Source organism: Apium graveolens, chromosome 8 (genome assembly GCF_009905375.1).
Source record: "Apium graveolens cultivar Ventura chromosome 8, ASM990537v1, whole genome shotgun sequence".
Lineage (NCBI taxonomy): Eukaryota > Viridiplantae > Streptophyta > Magnoliopsida > Apiales > Apiaceae > Apium > Apium graveolens.
Window position 1 is genome coordinate 147265773 of NC_133654.1, and position 16520 is coordinate 147282292.

The 16520-nt window shown below is 36.9% G+C and overlaps 2 long non-coding RNA genes and 1 other non-coding gene across 3 annotated transcripts; 1 reads left to right on the forward strand and 2 right to left on the reverse strand.

Annotated features, from left to right (window-relative positions):
• The first annotated feature begins 11521 nt into the window (after positions 1-11521).
• On the forward strand, positions 11522-11628 carry LOC141682018 (small nucleolar RNA R71). Its single transcript, XR_012559422.1, has one exon. It is a non-coding gene; the product is annotated as a small nucleolar RNA R71 (small nucleolar RNA).
• Positions 11629-13197: 1569 nt separating this feature from the next.
• Positions 13198-14474, reverse strand: LOC141676830 (uncharacterized). Its single transcript, XR_012557167.1, has 3 exons — positions 14296-14474; positions 13655-14218; positions 13198-13527 (listed from the first exon to the last, which is right to left on the reverse strand). It is a non-coding gene; the product is annotated as an uncharacterized LOC141676830 (long non-coding RNA).
• Positions 14475-14501: 27 nt separating this feature from the next.
• On the reverse strand, positions 14502-16249 carry LOC141677628 (uncharacterized). The gene is made up of 3 exons (XR_012557481.1): positions 16144-16249; positions 15660-15749; positions 14502-14620 (listed from the first exon to the last, which is right to left on the reverse strand). It is a non-coding gene; the product is annotated as an uncharacterized LOC141677628 (long non-coding RNA).
• Positions 16250-16520: the final 271 nt, after the last annotated feature.

The following is a 16520-nucleotide window of genomic DNA, read 5'->3' on the forward strand; positions in this document are numbered from 1 at the left end:
ACCCACTCGGGTGTTTATTCTTTAATATAAGGGAGCCTTAGAAATATAGGGTTAGAAAGATTGTAGACTTTATAGGTCTGTTTTTGTGCTATTTTTGTGAATAAAAGGTGCAAGATGATTATGGTATGAAATGTTTCTAAGAATAGAGTGACTATGTTGTAATCACAATAAAATTTGTGAGATGTAATTGTTTCCCTGTATACAAAATCAGGCAATGTACTTAATATATGATTTGATTATATTTCTACCTTTAACATGTATAGCAATCGTATAATACCAGCCTGCAATTACGTATTTTAGTTTTTTTAATTTTCAATATTATCTTAGATCAGTGGCTAGGGATTGAGTTCTTTAGTTCCCTTGATAAAGAGTTTCTTTCTAGAACGATATATATATATATCATTCTTTTTATCTTTTAAAAAATTACAAGACCAAAACGGGGTGACAAGATATCAGCTATCGTATTAGTCCTCCAAGAAAAGCTTAATAACAGCTAAACACAAGGCATTAGTCTTAATCCAAGACTAATTATGCTAATCATAATGATTAGTGAAAACATTATGGTAAGAGCAAAGCATAGCTCTTAAACTAATGTTAATGGCCATTTGTAGCCACAACTTGATACCGAGAAGGTCAAAGTTTGAGAACGTCCATAGGAACAAGTTTCCTGAAGACTATAACTTCCACAGGAACAAGTTTCGTGAGGACCAGAACGTCCACGAGAACAAGTTTGGTGAAGACTAGAACGTCCACAGAAACAAGTTTCATGAAGACTAGAATGTCCACGGAAACAATTATCCTAGATTAAGGTTAATTAGTGACTTATGCATGTCGATTAATCCTGGTTAGGGTCAATTAGCCCTGATTAGGGCTAATTATCCCCGTTTAGGGCCGATTAGCCTAAATTAAGGCTAATTATCATACTTTAGCTTAAATTTAGGTTATATTTAGCATAATTAGCAGCTTATACATATCAATAAACCCTGTTTATGGCCAATTAGACTCTATTAAGGCCTACTAGCAGCTTTTACCGTATAATTAAACTTGAAAAGGTTTAAAAGGTGATCAACGCTCGCTTTCTAGTCCTGATTAGGACAGTTTAGTTTCTAAACATTATTCAATTAGCCTGTGCAAAGGCATAAAGTGTGTGCAGTCACATGAAATATATGTAAGTCATTGTAAATGTGTAAGTCACTCCATATATTATGAATAAAATGACGATACCCATGAAGGGTGGATACCCAAGAAGGGCCGATACTCATGAAGGGCCGAAAGTATCTCGAGTCACGAATATACCATTGTAACTTGCACAAAAACTCGAGTAGTTTTCCCGGAAGTTGGGGGACAAATGATATGGATAGAAAATACATTCAAAGGACACCTTAAATGTCGCATTAATTATGCTTGCAACTCATGTCCAAAGTCCAATACAAACCAGGATAGTCAAGGCCTGTCACGGACTAAAAACGACCCAGGTCATCAAGGTCCAAGAATATAAGCTATTCGTGGCTAGGCCCAATACGGCTGGAAGACTAGAGACATAACGTCCAACCTAGACACTAACTCATACAATGAAGGATCTAGAATATGATGCCTTATAGTAGTCTTGACACTACAAGAAAAAAGGCTAAAAGCCACCGGTGAAAAAATGGTTGCTTTTAGCTTTAAACGATCAAAGTCGGTGGATTTTAATATAAAATCGATCGCTCAACATCGGTGGCTTTTAAGCTGGTCGAAATGGTTTTTTGCGGTGGAATTTATATAAAATAGTTCATGCCCTTCTTGAACTTCCAGTGAGTCTCAGGCACACACAGTGTAGCAACGAACAAATCCAAGTTAATATCATCCCTCGTCATCTCATTCCAGTTATCCTGATCTAGCCTTCTCTCGGCTGCTCAATCACCCTCCGAATAGCCTCAGCACTATAATCCACCGTTAACCCCCTAACCACAGTAAAACCGTTCTTCTCTGCCTTCGCATTCGCGTAGAAATCGCGAACCATACTTATAGGTACCGCAGCGGGTGTCTCGCAGAAAACAACACAGCCCATTTCCAAAATCATCTCCAACAACTTATCATCCCTCCCTGATGGCAGAAAACCTCGCTCCCTGGCTATGGGCTTCGAAAGCAGCCTCGTATACTCCGCCCCAGCCTCGGGATTTGAAAACCTCGACCTCATACCACCAACACTCGAAGAATCGGTAGTGTTGCTGCTAACTTGGGTTCGTTATCTTTTGGGTGCCATTGAGATTGAATAAGTTGAGAGAAAAGATAAGTGTATAAGAGAAATTTCTGTTTGAGAATTTGAGAAGTGATGGAGAAGTTTGTTTATAAGTGTGTGTATATATAAGAATTTGGGAGAGAATTAGTTATGAAAAAGAAGTGGGAATAATGGGAGTAATGGAATTGATTTGGAATAGAAATTATGGGAACTGGAGGAGGGAAATTCGGGTAGGAATTGATTTTGTATTCAAAATCCCGATTTTGTTTATTTTGCTATTTTTTTCGACAACAGGGATGCAGCGCGGCCGCCCCTCCTGGCAGCGGGGGCGCGCCGTGCTTCTGGAAAACCAGCGCGGCCGCCCCCACATACCAGTACGGGCGCGCCGTGCTACTGGAGTTTCAGCGCGGCCGCCCCGCTTCTCAACGCGGGCGCGTCGTGCTCCTGTAGTTGGCACTGAATTTTTTTCTTTTTCTAATTTTTTTGTTTTTTTCTCCTTGTTTTCTTCTTCCTCTATCTACTAATGTACAACAAACTTGGGTTGCCTCCAAAGAAGCGCTTGGTTTATGTCATTAGCTTGACGTAGAAACTCGATATCAAGTCGACAATAAAAAGGCACTAACCACCTCACGGTTTGCCATATCCCCATAGTAATGATTCAACATCTGTCCATAAATGACATTTCTATAGAGTTATATCATTTGCATGTTACACTTAAGTCTCTTACTAAAGAAAATGCTAAAATTAAAGAAAACAATTTGTTTTTGAGTGAGAGAAATAATGTGCTTGAGTCTCAGTTCATTGATTTTGAAAAATTAAGAATTGAGTGTAAGATTGCCAAGGAGGAATTAACTGAGTCCTTGAAGAAAGAAGAAATCTTAAAGAAGCGACTGGAGCATGAACAAGAGGTGATTAAGGCATGGAAAACATCCAGGGATGTCCATGCTCAAATCACCAAAGTTCAAGGAATTGAGTCTTTCTGTGATGCAGCCTGGAAAAAGAACAAAGAGAAACTAGAACCAAATTTGGTAGATGGAGTGCTAACAGATATAGACTCGGCGGATGAGGATCATCCGCCGGATAACAAAAAGAGTTATTCATCGAATTATGAAAATCCTCATCCATCGGCTGTGAGCAAGCCTATCAGTAAAGCCAAACTTGTTAAGCTAAATGAGAAGTATGGGTCTGTTTCCAAGAACTTTGTTTCAGGAGAATCGAGTCAAGTTAAGAAAGGGAAAAAGGCTAATATTGGTCACATGACTGTCAAACAGTTAAGTGACAGACTTAAAAAGATAGAGGTAAAAACAGAGACTAAAAAGAAAAACAATAGAAATGGTAAAGTAGGGAATAACAAACACAATAACTACACACCTGATAAATATGCTCCTAGAAAAATTTGTGTCAAGTGTGGTAGTGTAAATCATCTGTCTGTTAATTGCAAATCTGTCATGCCTACTTCCATGTCTGTGCCACCTCACTTTCCAAACATGAATGCCATGTCTCCCATGCCTATGAATGCTATGTCTACACAGAATATGAATGCACAGTTTGCTAACATGCCATTTGTACCTAATCCTTATTATGCTGCATTTAGTATGCCACAAATGCCATTTAGCATGCCATACTGGAATAACATGTTTACTAATAGCATGCCATTCCCTATTAATAATAAAATACATGATAATTCTGTTGCAATGAATGGTTTCAAAGGCCCAACTCAAATGACCAAGGATGAATCTGATATCCCCAAGTCAAATGAGATAAAGCCTAAGAAACAGAAAAAGAAAGCTAACAAGGCAGGACACAAGGAAACTTGGGTACCAAAATCAACTTGATTTGATTTTGATGTGTGCAGGGAAACAGAAAGAATTTTTGGTACTTGGATAGTGGTTGTTCAAGACACATGACTGGTGATTCTACCCTGCTCACAGAGTTTAAGGAGAGAGCTAGCCCAAGTATTACTTTTGGAGATGAGAGCAAGGGTTATACTGTGGGATATGGCTTGATTTCAAAGGACAATGTCATCATTGAGGAGGTTGCCTTAGTGGATGGTCTCAAACATAATTTGTTGAGTATCAGCCAGCTTGGTGATAAAGGCAACTCAATAACCTTCAACTCAGAAGCCTGTGTTGTGACTAATAAAGAAGCAACAAAGTGGTTCTCACTGGTGTGAGAAAAGGAAATGTGTACCTAGCTGATTTCAACTCATCTAATGCAGAATCTGTTACTTGTCTTCTCAGTAAAGCAAGTCAGGATGAAAGTTGGTTATGGCACAAGAAGCTATCCCATTTAAACTTCAAGACCATGAATGAGCTAGTAAAGAAAGAACTGGTTAGATGCATTCCTCCAGTGGAGTTTTCTAAGGATGGAATGTGTGATGCCTGCCAAAAAGGGAAGCAGATTAAAGCATCATTCAGGAAGAAACTTGATTCAACAATTGAAGAACCTTTGCAACTGCTACACATGGATTTGTTTGGACCAGTCAATGTGTTGTCTATCTCAAGAAAAAGATTTTTCCTAGTAATTGTAGATGATTTCTCAAAGTTCTCTTGGACATATTTCCTAAAGTCTAAAGATGAGGCTAGTGAAATCATCATCAATCACATAAGGCAAGTCAATAATCATCCTGATTTCAAGGTTAGAAGAATCAGGAGTGACAATAGAACTGAGTTCAAGAATTCTGTCATGAGAGCATTTTGTGAGGAAAATGGGACTCTGCATGAGTTTTCAGCAGCAAGAACTCCATAACAGAATGGAGTAGTAGAAAGGAAGAACAGATCACTTATTGAAGCTGCAAGGACAATGCTTGAAGAATCTAAACTACCAACATATTTATGGGCTGAAGCTATTAATACTGCATGCTACACTCAGAATATCTCTCTGGTTAATCAAGCAAGATGCATGACTCCATATCAATTGTTCAAGAATAAGAATCCAACTCTAAATTTTCTTCATGTCTTTGGCTGCAAGTGCTATATTCTGAGAAATCAAACTGATCAAAATGGGAAGTTTGATGCTAAAGCAGATGAAGGAATTTTTGTTGGAAATGTTGTTGGTAAAGCATATAGAGTCTACAATCTAAGAACCAACATTGTTGTGGAATCAATACATGTTGTGTTTGATGATAAGAAGATTGAAGGACTCTAAGATGGAGATTACCATGAAAGCCTCAAATTCGACAATGTGGAGATGGTTAGTGATGATAGTGATGATGAAAGTGATCAAGAAACTGTATCAAAGGATAATGCATAAAAATCCCCTACCAATGAAGCACAAAAATCAACATCTGTCGAGTTGCATAATGCTTCATCCGTCGGGAGGCAATCTGCGTTATCCGTCGGGAGACAACCAGCCTCATTCGTCGGTACTCAAAACTCACCATCCGTCGGGTTATCAAGAGAAGCTGGAAATCAAGATAGATCACATGTAGAAAGTTCCCCTTTCTCAAATCAAAGATCCACAAACTCAGGGGGAGTTTCTAACAATCAAAACTCAATCACACATCAAGACAACAATGAGGCCTCTTCATCTAGAGCTAATCTACCTCAATAAAGAAAATGGACAAAAGATCACCCCTTTGAGCTTATTATTGGTGATGTTTCTTCTAGAGTTCAAACAAGGAGAGCAACTCAAGAAGAATGTCTATATAGTAGCTTTCTTTCCAAGGAAGAGCCAAAGAAGGTAGAAGAAGCTTTGTTGGATCCTAATTGGATTTTAACTATGCAGGAGGAGCTAAACCAATTTGAAAGGAATAATGTATGGAAGCTGGTGCCCAAGCCTAAAGGAAAGAATCCAATAGACACCAAATAGGTATTCAGAAACAAGATGGATGAAAATGGCATAGTAGTCAGGAACAAAGCTAGATTGGTTGCTAAGGGCTATTGTCAACAAGAAGGAATAGATTTTGATGAAACATTTCCTCCTGTTGCAAGACTTGAAGCCATCAGAATTTTCTTAGCCTATGTAGCCCATGCCAATTTCAAAGCCTATCAAATAGATGTCAAAACCTCTATCTAGATAAAGTAGATGAAGTGAGAGGAATTGATGCATACAGAAACCTACCTGAAAGGTTAGTGTTCAAGTACAAAGGAGGAAAGGAGATTCAGTGGCCACTTTATAGGATCCTTTAAGAAAGCCAAGCTGTACTGATAAAAGTTTATTCATCCTTCAAGAAGAACTTTGGGTTCAATATTACTGTAAGAAGATTGGTACTGAAGAAGATTGAAGAACTAAGGAGTGTTAGAGCTAAAGATGCAATCCCAAATACTCTAATTATCCCTTACACGGGGAGAAGAGTGCATCTAAGGCCCTACTAGATGTTGGAGTTCATGGATGACAAAGGAGTGAGAAGATTTTTCAGATTATAAGACCAATTGAGCATCTCCAGCAATGAGACTCTTTTGGAAATGCAAGGAAAGTTAAATCTCTCAGAATCTGATGAACTGGAATTCCACAGGCAGCTCCAAAATCAAATTGAGGAAAACAACAGAAAGCTTAGAAAGAGATCCAGACCTTCAAGGAACTAGATAAATCTGCTCAGGCTAGAGGAGCATCTTGAAAATGACTGTGAGCAAAACTTTGTACATTTTGTTAATTGAAGCACTTTTCAGTATTATCTACTGTCTTTTAAAATTTATATTTTTAAGGTGTTTTGTTATCATCAAGTGTCTCTTAATTTATGGCTAGAATTCCAGTAGACATAAATTGGGGGAGATTGTTGTGTATATGTTATGTATTTGATGATTACATGAACAAAACACCTTGGTAGATTTTACTTAGTGAAATTACGTAGCACTCGACGGATAAGGTTTATAGTCCCGACGGATGACTCAATATAGTCCCGACGGATGATGACTTATTATCCATCGAGTGAGTAGCTTATGTAATAATAAGTCTGTAGCACATTTCTGCATACACATTGTTTAGAATCTGTAGTAGTACTTAAGTCATGATGACTTTAGTTAGATATGCAGAATAGGTTGATTAATTGTACATAGATGATGTCTTGTAATTTTGCATAAGTGAAATAAAGTCAAGTGCCTGATTGCTACCCGACGGATGAACAAACAATGAATTCGACGGATGATCAACTACCCGACGGATGATCAATATCTCGATGGATGATCATGAACCCGATGGATAAAGAATTCAAATATCTGTTGATAGTGACAACACAGTCACGTGCGTCGAGTGGATGCAAATGGAATGTGGTAGCCTATTCAACTGGGTTTTCGAGAATAAAGAAGCATTGCCATTTCCATGCTATTATGAAGATATTCAAAGATGCTGGAATAGAGTAATGAAGTAGCATTGTAATAGACTAGATAGTTTTTGTTACTATTATCCTGTCTCATTACTTTGTAATCTTGGTGATATATATAAACCAAGAAGTAGCAACTATAGAAATCTAAGAGAGAGAAGCAGAGAAACATGTGTAAGCTGAATCCTTAGCATTTCTCTGCATTCTTAGTTGTTCAATTGTTGTAAGCAGCAGTGAGCATTCTGCACACAGGGTTCTCTCGATATATATTATATATCTCTGGTGGAATCATTCAAATCCACCAGAAAGTTTTTAAAGACTCCTATTTTTAATTACTTGTGTTTTGATTCATTTAAGTAATTATTCCGCATTGTGCTAATCAATTCACACTTATATATATATATATATATATATATATATATATATATATATATATATATATTCGAGTGAGAATATTTTTATTTCAATAAAAAGTTTCAAGAATTCCACTCAACCCCCCTTCTGTAATTCTTTTTATATTGTTAAGGGACTAACATGACCAAGAAAGCTGCGAACTCCTTTAACAGAAATTGGTGGATGAAGGCTTTTGATAACCCCCATCTTGGTTGTGTCCACCTTAACACCTTTGCTAGAGACCTTGTGCCAAAGAATAATGCCCTGTCGCACCATAAAATGATATTTTTCCCAGTTGAGAACCAGATTGGTCTCAACATACCTTTCAAGAACGGTGCCAAGATTCTGCAAGCACTCATCAAAAAAATCACCAAACACAGAGAAATCGTCCATGAACACCTCTATATTATGACCAATCATGTCAGAGAAGATAGCCATCTTGCATCTCTGAAATGTGGCAGGTGCACCACACAACCCAAAAGAAACTCTTTTGAAGGCAAAAGTTCCAAATGGACAAGTGAAGGTAGTCTTTTCCTGATCTTCTGGAGCAATGCAAATATGATTATAACCCAAATAGCCATCCAGAAGATAGTATTACTCATGCCCAGCCAACCTGTCAATCATCTGATCAATAAACGAAAGAGGGAAGTGATCCTTCCTTGTGGCCTTGTTCAGCTTCTTATAATCCATGCAAACTCTCCACCCCGTGACTGTTTGAGTAGGAATGAGCTCATTTTTTCATTAGCAACAACTGTGATACCTCTTTTCTTCGGCAAACACTGAATTGGACTCACCCAAGAACTTTCAGAAATAGGGTAGATGATCCCTGCATCTAGCCACTTGAGAATTTCCTTCTTCACAACTTCTTTCATATTGAATTAAGCCATCTCTGTTGCTCAATCGTTGGCTTTCTACCTTCCTCTAGTAGAATTTTATGCATTCAATAAGAAGGGATGATTCCCTTGATATCTGGTATAGTCCATCCAATTGCCGACTTGAACTCTCTCAGAATCCTTAAGAGCTTTTCCTCATCACTACCTGAAAGGTCAGATGCAATAATAACAGGCAAAGTAGATGCATCACCTAAAAAAGCATACCTTAAATATTCAGGCAATGGTTTAAGCTCAAGTGTAGGAGCTTCCGTAATAGATGGCTTGAGGCACTTTGGAGATGTGTTAAGCTCCTCCAATCCAAGAGATTCAAAAGGCATATACATCCTTCGCTTCCAAGGAGAAGCATTCAAATACTACAACTGTTCATCACCTTCGTCATCTTCACTATCTGAATTCCCCAATAAGGCCTTCTCTAAGGCATCAGACCTTAGCATTTGATCAAGTTCTGAAGTAACCACCGAATCGACCAATTCCACTTTTAAGCACTCCTCATTTTCCGTAGGGAATTTCATGGCATTGAAAATATTAAACGTCACATCCTGATCCAGCACTCGCATAGTGAGCTCACCCTTTTGCACATCAATCAAGGTTCGACCAGTAGCCAAGAAAGGTCTTTCCAAGATTATAGGAATCTTCTTATCCTCCTCGAAATCAAGAATTAAAAAATTAGCATGAAAGATGAGTTTATCCACCTTGACCAAGACATACTCCACAATGCCTCGTGGATATGTAATAGAACGATCGGCCAACTGCAAGGTCATATAAGTAGGCTTTGGATCAAGTAAGTCTAACCTCTTGAAGATTGACAAGGGCATTAGATTGATTCTAGATCCCAAGTCACATAAGCATTTGTCAGGTGACACTTTTTCAATGGTACAAGGAATAATGAAGCTTCCAAGATCTTTAAGCTTCGGAGGCAACTCTGTTGCAGCACAGCACTGCATTCCTCCCTGAGAGCAACTGCCTCTAAGTCATTGAGCTTCACTTTCCTAGAGATAATATCTTTCATAAACTTCGCATAGCTAGGCATTTGTTCAAGAGCTTCAGCGAAAGGTATGTTGATATGAAGTTTCTTGAACACCTCCAGAAACTTCTCAAACTGCTTATCCAGCTTTTTCTTCTGCAGCCTCTTAGGAAAAGGAGATGGAGGATAGATCTGTTTCTCTCCTGTATTACCCTCAAGAGGAGTGTGTTCCAAAGTAGTCTTCCTTGGTTCCACTTCTGCTTCCTTCTACATATCTTCCTCAGCCACAACTTCATCTCCCGAAACTTGAGATTTTTCGGGGTTTGCAACCTTCCCAGACCTCAATATAATTGCCTTAACATGCTCCTTAGCTTTCTTCTTGCCTAGAACTTCAGGGTCACTAGGGAGTGTACCAGGTTGACGATTTAGCAAAGCATTGGCAATTTGCCCAATTTGATTCTCCAAGGTCTTGATAGACACCGCTTGGCTCTTGCACATGAGCCTCAACTCCTCCAATTCAATTTTTTCATTAGATTGTTGTACTTGGAATTGTTGTCTTGGTGCATATTGCGGTTGATGAAAACCAGTAGGCTTGTATTGCTTTGCTGCATACTACTAATAAGGCTGCTGCACCACATTCTCAGTATTGCTCCCGCTGAAGTTAGGATGATTGCGGTTGTTGGGATGATAGGTGGCTGGAACAAAATGTTGTGACCTCTGAAAGTTGCTCACAAACTGAGATGATTTACTAGAAATAGCACATTGCTCTGTCTCATGGGCACCAGCACAAAGCTCACAGACACTAGTGATCTGATTAACTCCATAATTAGCCAAAGAATCCACCTTCATCATCAAAGCCTTAAGCTGAGCAGTTATAGCAGTAGCTGCATCTACCTCTAGAATTAGTCTCCGAGAAGGATTCTAGTATTCATTAGCAGCCATCGGTTCAATCAATTCATAAGCTTCATCATAGCTTTTAGCCCACAAGGCTCCACCTGATACAGCATCAAGCATGGGTCTAGAAGTAGCACCCAAACCTAGGGCTGAGCATAAATTAGCCAAACCGACCGAAACCGCCCAATCCAAACCGACCAAGCTAAATTTTATGGTTTACTAACGGTTTGGTTCGATTTCGGATTGACATTTTAAAAACCAAATTTTTTCGGTTTGGTTTCGGTTTTTACCTCCAAACCGACCGAAATAACCGAACCGAACTGCATATTTAAAATGAAATATTAATATACATATATTAGTAATGTGCAATTAATAATAAGTTTATAATTTATAACATATGTGTAAACTAAAACATATAAAAGAACTAATCTTAATATTTTATTTTAAGATATTAATATCTATGTATGTGTTATGTTTTCATTATTTTTATTCAATAAAAGTGTGAGAGTTGGTCGCATCTTTCTCGTCTTCTTACCTTTTTTAATTTCTCAAAGTCATACTTTTTATATATTCTTTTTGAATATGATTATAATAGAAAATATAATTCTATAATATGATACGAACTTTCGATTCTTATTTACAAGTTCAAGTTTAATTTAATTTTTAACTTTTTTATAGAAAAAAATGGTTAAAATCGAAACCAAACCAAACCGGACCTTTTTAAACGGATTGGTTTGGTTTGGTTTTTTCACATAAAGGTTTGGTTTCGAATTAGACTTTAAGTAAACCGCTAATTTCGATTTGGTTCAGTTTGGACCCTCCAAACCGCCCACACCGACCGATACTCACCCCTACCCAAACCATTATAGAAGCAGTTAATGATCATCCAGTCCGGCATCCCATGGTGAGGACACTTCCTAAGCATCTCCTTATATCGCTCCCAAGCTTCACACAATGACTCTCTAGACTGCTGCGTAAATTGAGTAAGACCATTCCTGATTGTAGTTGTCTTCGCTATTGGAAAGAACTTAGTAAGTAATTTTTGAGCGAGTTCTTCCCATTTGGTGATAGAGCCTGGTGGTAGAGAATATAACCAGCTCTTAGCTTTATCCCTTAGAGAAAATGGGAAAAGCCTTAGCTTACTAGCATCTTCAATAACATTGTTGAATTTGAAAGTGTCGCAGATCTCGATGAAACCTCTAATATGCATGTTAGGATCTTTTGTTGGAGAACCCCCAAACTGAACTGAATTCTGTATCATCTGAATCGTCCTAGCTTTGATTTTAAAAATGTTAGCCGCGATGGTTGGTCGGACAATGCTAGACTGAATATCATTGATCTTCGACTGAGAATAGTCCATCAAAGCCTTTGTATTTGCTTCCGGTTCACCCATTGCAACAAGAGCTTCTTCTTCAACTTTTTGCTCAACAAAGATTTCTTCAACTACTTCCTCCTCTACTTTTTCCAGTGTTCTCTTTCGAAGTTGAGAACGCGTTAGCATACACGCTCTCTAGAGTACCTGCAAAAGCAACCAATAAATAAGTAAAATATCCGAGTCAATGAACTTTAACGAACACTGATGTTAAGCACATAAACTAAAAATTAACACCGAGTCCCCGGCAGCGGCGTCAAAAACTTGTTAGGACGAAAACACGCGCTAATATTCATGCAAGTATACGCGATCACAAGTAATATAGAATTATTTCTAGTTCGTTCCCACAGAGACTGGTTTAAGTTAATTTTAATCAATATACTTATGTAACAATGTTATGGTTATTATTCAATGCTAAGATGATTAACAAATTGAGATTGTTTATAACTACGATTAACTAACATATAATTAACTAAGAGATTAAAAGGTTGATTTACTTGTATAACACAAACATGGGATTCTAACTTCATTACTACTTCATTTAATAGCCTTTTTGTTCTTAACCTTAGCATGCATTGGTGATGATACTAATCACATAACACGAAACTACTAAATGCCAACTTTCGTTGTACGAATACCCTACTACCAGATATCCACAAAAGAGATAGAAGCTGAATAGACACCAATTATATTGAGACCCTATATGTCTATAGAATTGACAACATAACGGTTTAATGAACAAGTTATCTATCATGATTACATAGGTCAAGTAAGATGGTTAAAATTACCTACGAATCATGTATATCAAATACATGAACCTATGCTAGCATGGCAAGTTCTAAACCTCTAAATTCACTGTCGCTTCATTAGAGATTAACACACTATCTTATAAGTTCGCGATGCTCATAAGACGATAGGATATCATACAATCACCACAAACTAAGGTATTGAAATAATTTAACTAAAGAAATTCATAAGTAAATCTGGTAGAACCCCAGATAACGATTAGCCCATAATAGGACTCATCGTCAACGTTGGTTCCGATGAAAGCATGGTATAATAAACGTAGTCTTTATACTGAATGAATAATAAACCAAGTATGTTAAACAAGAGTATAGGTTCAACAAATAAGAGAACTAGCATCCAAGATTACAACTTTAAACAAAGAATCACAAAAATAAACTAGATCATCTTCGCCTTGGTTGAATTGTGCTATACGGTCTTCTTACGCCTTCTACTTAAGATCTGGTACGTCTTGTTATTGAAAAATGATCTTAAGATGTCATTATATAGCAGCCCATGCAGATTAGAAGTCCAGAAGATCAAAACTGAAGTAAAAACAGGATTCCTGGAAATCAACCCGGCGCGGCCGCGCGCTTCACCAGCGCGGGTGTGTTGCAATATTGTATCTTCGGCGCTGCCGCACGCTACTACAGTGCGGGCGCGCTGACTCTCTGGTAAAACTTCTTTTTTCTGTTTTCTTGGCTGGTTTGAGTTGGCAATCCTTGAGCAATCTTCCTGAGCATCATCCTAACACCAATTTAGCACCAAAATAATGTTAAATCTCATGATTCTCTTATTTATTTCTGAAATGCAAAAATACTACAAAAACACATCAAATACACAAATAACTTGAGTACAAAACATCAATTCAAACCTTTATAGAGCATTCTAAGTGGACATAAATGCCACTTAACACACATCAAAAGGGATCATAATATACCCATCCTCTCACACAGAAGGGAACAGCCCCACTTTTGTGATTGAAATCCAACTTGGCATGGGTTTTTTCCCAATATCTGAAGCCTTCTTAAATTTATTGGTCCCCCAATGCCTAGTGATGCTTTCCCATGCACCCTTGTTAAAATAATGTGGTTTTACCATAAGTCTAGTTGTATGAGTGTAGCCTCCACTTATGGTAATTTTCACTCTCTCCTCCACTCGACTTTTCTCCTTGTTAAGTAGTTGCTTCCAATTATTCTGAATATGAGCTTTAACATATTTGTCTCCTTCTTCATCAGGACAATCATAATTGTAATAGATTCTTAGTATAATTCAAACTCTAAATGTACCAACTAATAGGTATTTAAATACCCTGTAATTAATTGCATAGCTATCCAGAAAAGCTTCTCTCGTTTTTCCGTTGGTATTTATGGTATCTTTGTCCCAAAGATATCGAACTATGGCCAATAGAGTCTTTTTGTAATGAGCCTCTACAATACTGTAAAAGTTAAAATATACCAACAATCAGATAAAAAATAGCAAGTTCTGACAAAAAAGATAAAAAAGTTATATTACCATCCATTAACAAAGTGAGCAGTTCCAAGTTTAATCACGTTTATCGGTCTCGTATGAAAATCTCCTTGTGAAGCTTTCTGCTGGAGTCTCTCAACAATAATTTCTAAATCCTCCTCATCTATTGTGCCACCATTTCAATTTCCATGGATTCACTTCCATCACCTCTTCCCATGGCCCCTTCGCTTCCCCTGCCTCCTCCATCACCTCTTCCCCTTCCTCTTCCCCTTCCCCCACCGCTAATACCTTTTCCCCCACCGCTAGTACTTGCGCCACCCAATGCCATGAGAACCATAAAAACAATCATCCACCAAATTTGAGTCGTGATCTGTTGCAAAATAAGAAATAAATTTAAACCACATAAATAATATATCAAATTGTTATTAAATTTATATCATGCCTTCAACTTAACATGCTTCATGCTATATGAGGAACAAAATTATGCAACAATTATCATAATTATTTAGAAATGTCTATTGATTGTACATTATGGTTCTCGATATCTACTCTTAACATGTCAAAGAGTTAACAGGTTTCATAAGATTGTACATTATGATTAACGATTAAACTATTAATTAGGGACCTATATCCATTATTACATGTTCCAACTTCCTAATTTCATGCACGGATTAGCTTGGATAGTTTACTGGTGATAGATTTTTAATTTGCATAGATTGGAATTAAAATTAAAAGATACACTAGCTTTCAACACGTATTTGTAGCTTTTCATAATTGATTTTCCATTCATATCCCTCTTGCATTGCTTGTCAAAAGTTAGACCTTAATGCACAACTTTCATTACATTGTAAAAAGAAAAATATACACACAGAGTTAAGTTTAATAAAATAACTTTAAGTTAGACCTTTATTTTAAGTTTAATAAAATAAACAGAAATATACACACAAAATTAAGTTCAAAAGTTAGACCTTATTGCACAACTTTCATTATATTTTAAAGAATCAAGTCTCTGTAATTCTTATGGTTACCTCTTGATTGGTTCCTCTGGACTATTACCTTTTTTTATAATTCACTGTTGTTCTTTTTCGGCTCCCCTGTGTTTGTATAATTAAGTTCAAACTAACTAATAGAACATCCATGTTAATTAAGTTCAAACTAACTAATAGAACATGTGAAGTACTCAAAACTCAAAAGTATACTTTGCAAATACTAAACTAAACTTTTCATACACATCGGAAACACAACCACAAATCCTGACCTAATTTGAATTTTCTAAATGTGTATACCTTCAAAAAGTCAGCAACTTTGATAGCAGGTAACGAGAAAGGTTTCTCACAGGGACATAAGAAATAACAGTTGGCTAAAAAGAAACTAATAAATATGTTGTCAATATTTCTCTGAATACTTACTCTTGTTTCATTATTTTCTTGCGCTTGAGCGTGGCAGAACAAGCAACAAAACGAAAGTGCGCGGACCATTAGTTGAATCTTGTAGACAAACTGGAATATGAATATAAAAAATTAGAACAAGTAAAACTAAAATAGAGGATTTAAAATATTGAGATTAACCAATACAAATACCGACAAAGAACAATAGGTAGCCAAGATTTATAAAGACTCAACAAAGAACAGTGAAAGTAGAAAAACCTAAACCCAAATCTCAAAACCCTAAATCTCAAAATCCCTAATACCTAAATCTCAAAATCCTAATATATAAATCTCAAAAACCCCAATCACCAAATCTTTAAACCCTAATCTATAAATCTCAAAATCCCCAAATCTTTAAAAGTCCATATCAAAACCGATTTAACAAAAAAACCCATAAATCAGTAGGCTAATTGAGATTTCAAGAGAAGAATGATTTTTGACATCAATTAGTACATAGAGATTTGACCTGTTGAGATGTAACGTGGGAGTACAGAGAGGTGCGACCATCATTTTTTTCCGAATAGATTTGACCAACCATCGTTGTTTAGCCGAGACTCGATAGAGAAAGATGTAATAAAGGAAATATAATAGTAAAAAAAATGAGAGCCCGTGCATATATTTTGTGGAGACTCAAGTAAAATGTTTTACATAATTTCCATTCAATCTCAAATTTAATACAATAAAATATTAATCATCATCGTCATCGTTATCATCATCACTATCATTTTCTTTATCACTCATGTCTTGGTCATTTTGTTATTCAATATCTTCATGTATGGAGTAGTCATCTTCAAAATTTCTCAAATCAATAAAAAAAATTAAAGGATCATGAATAACCACTCT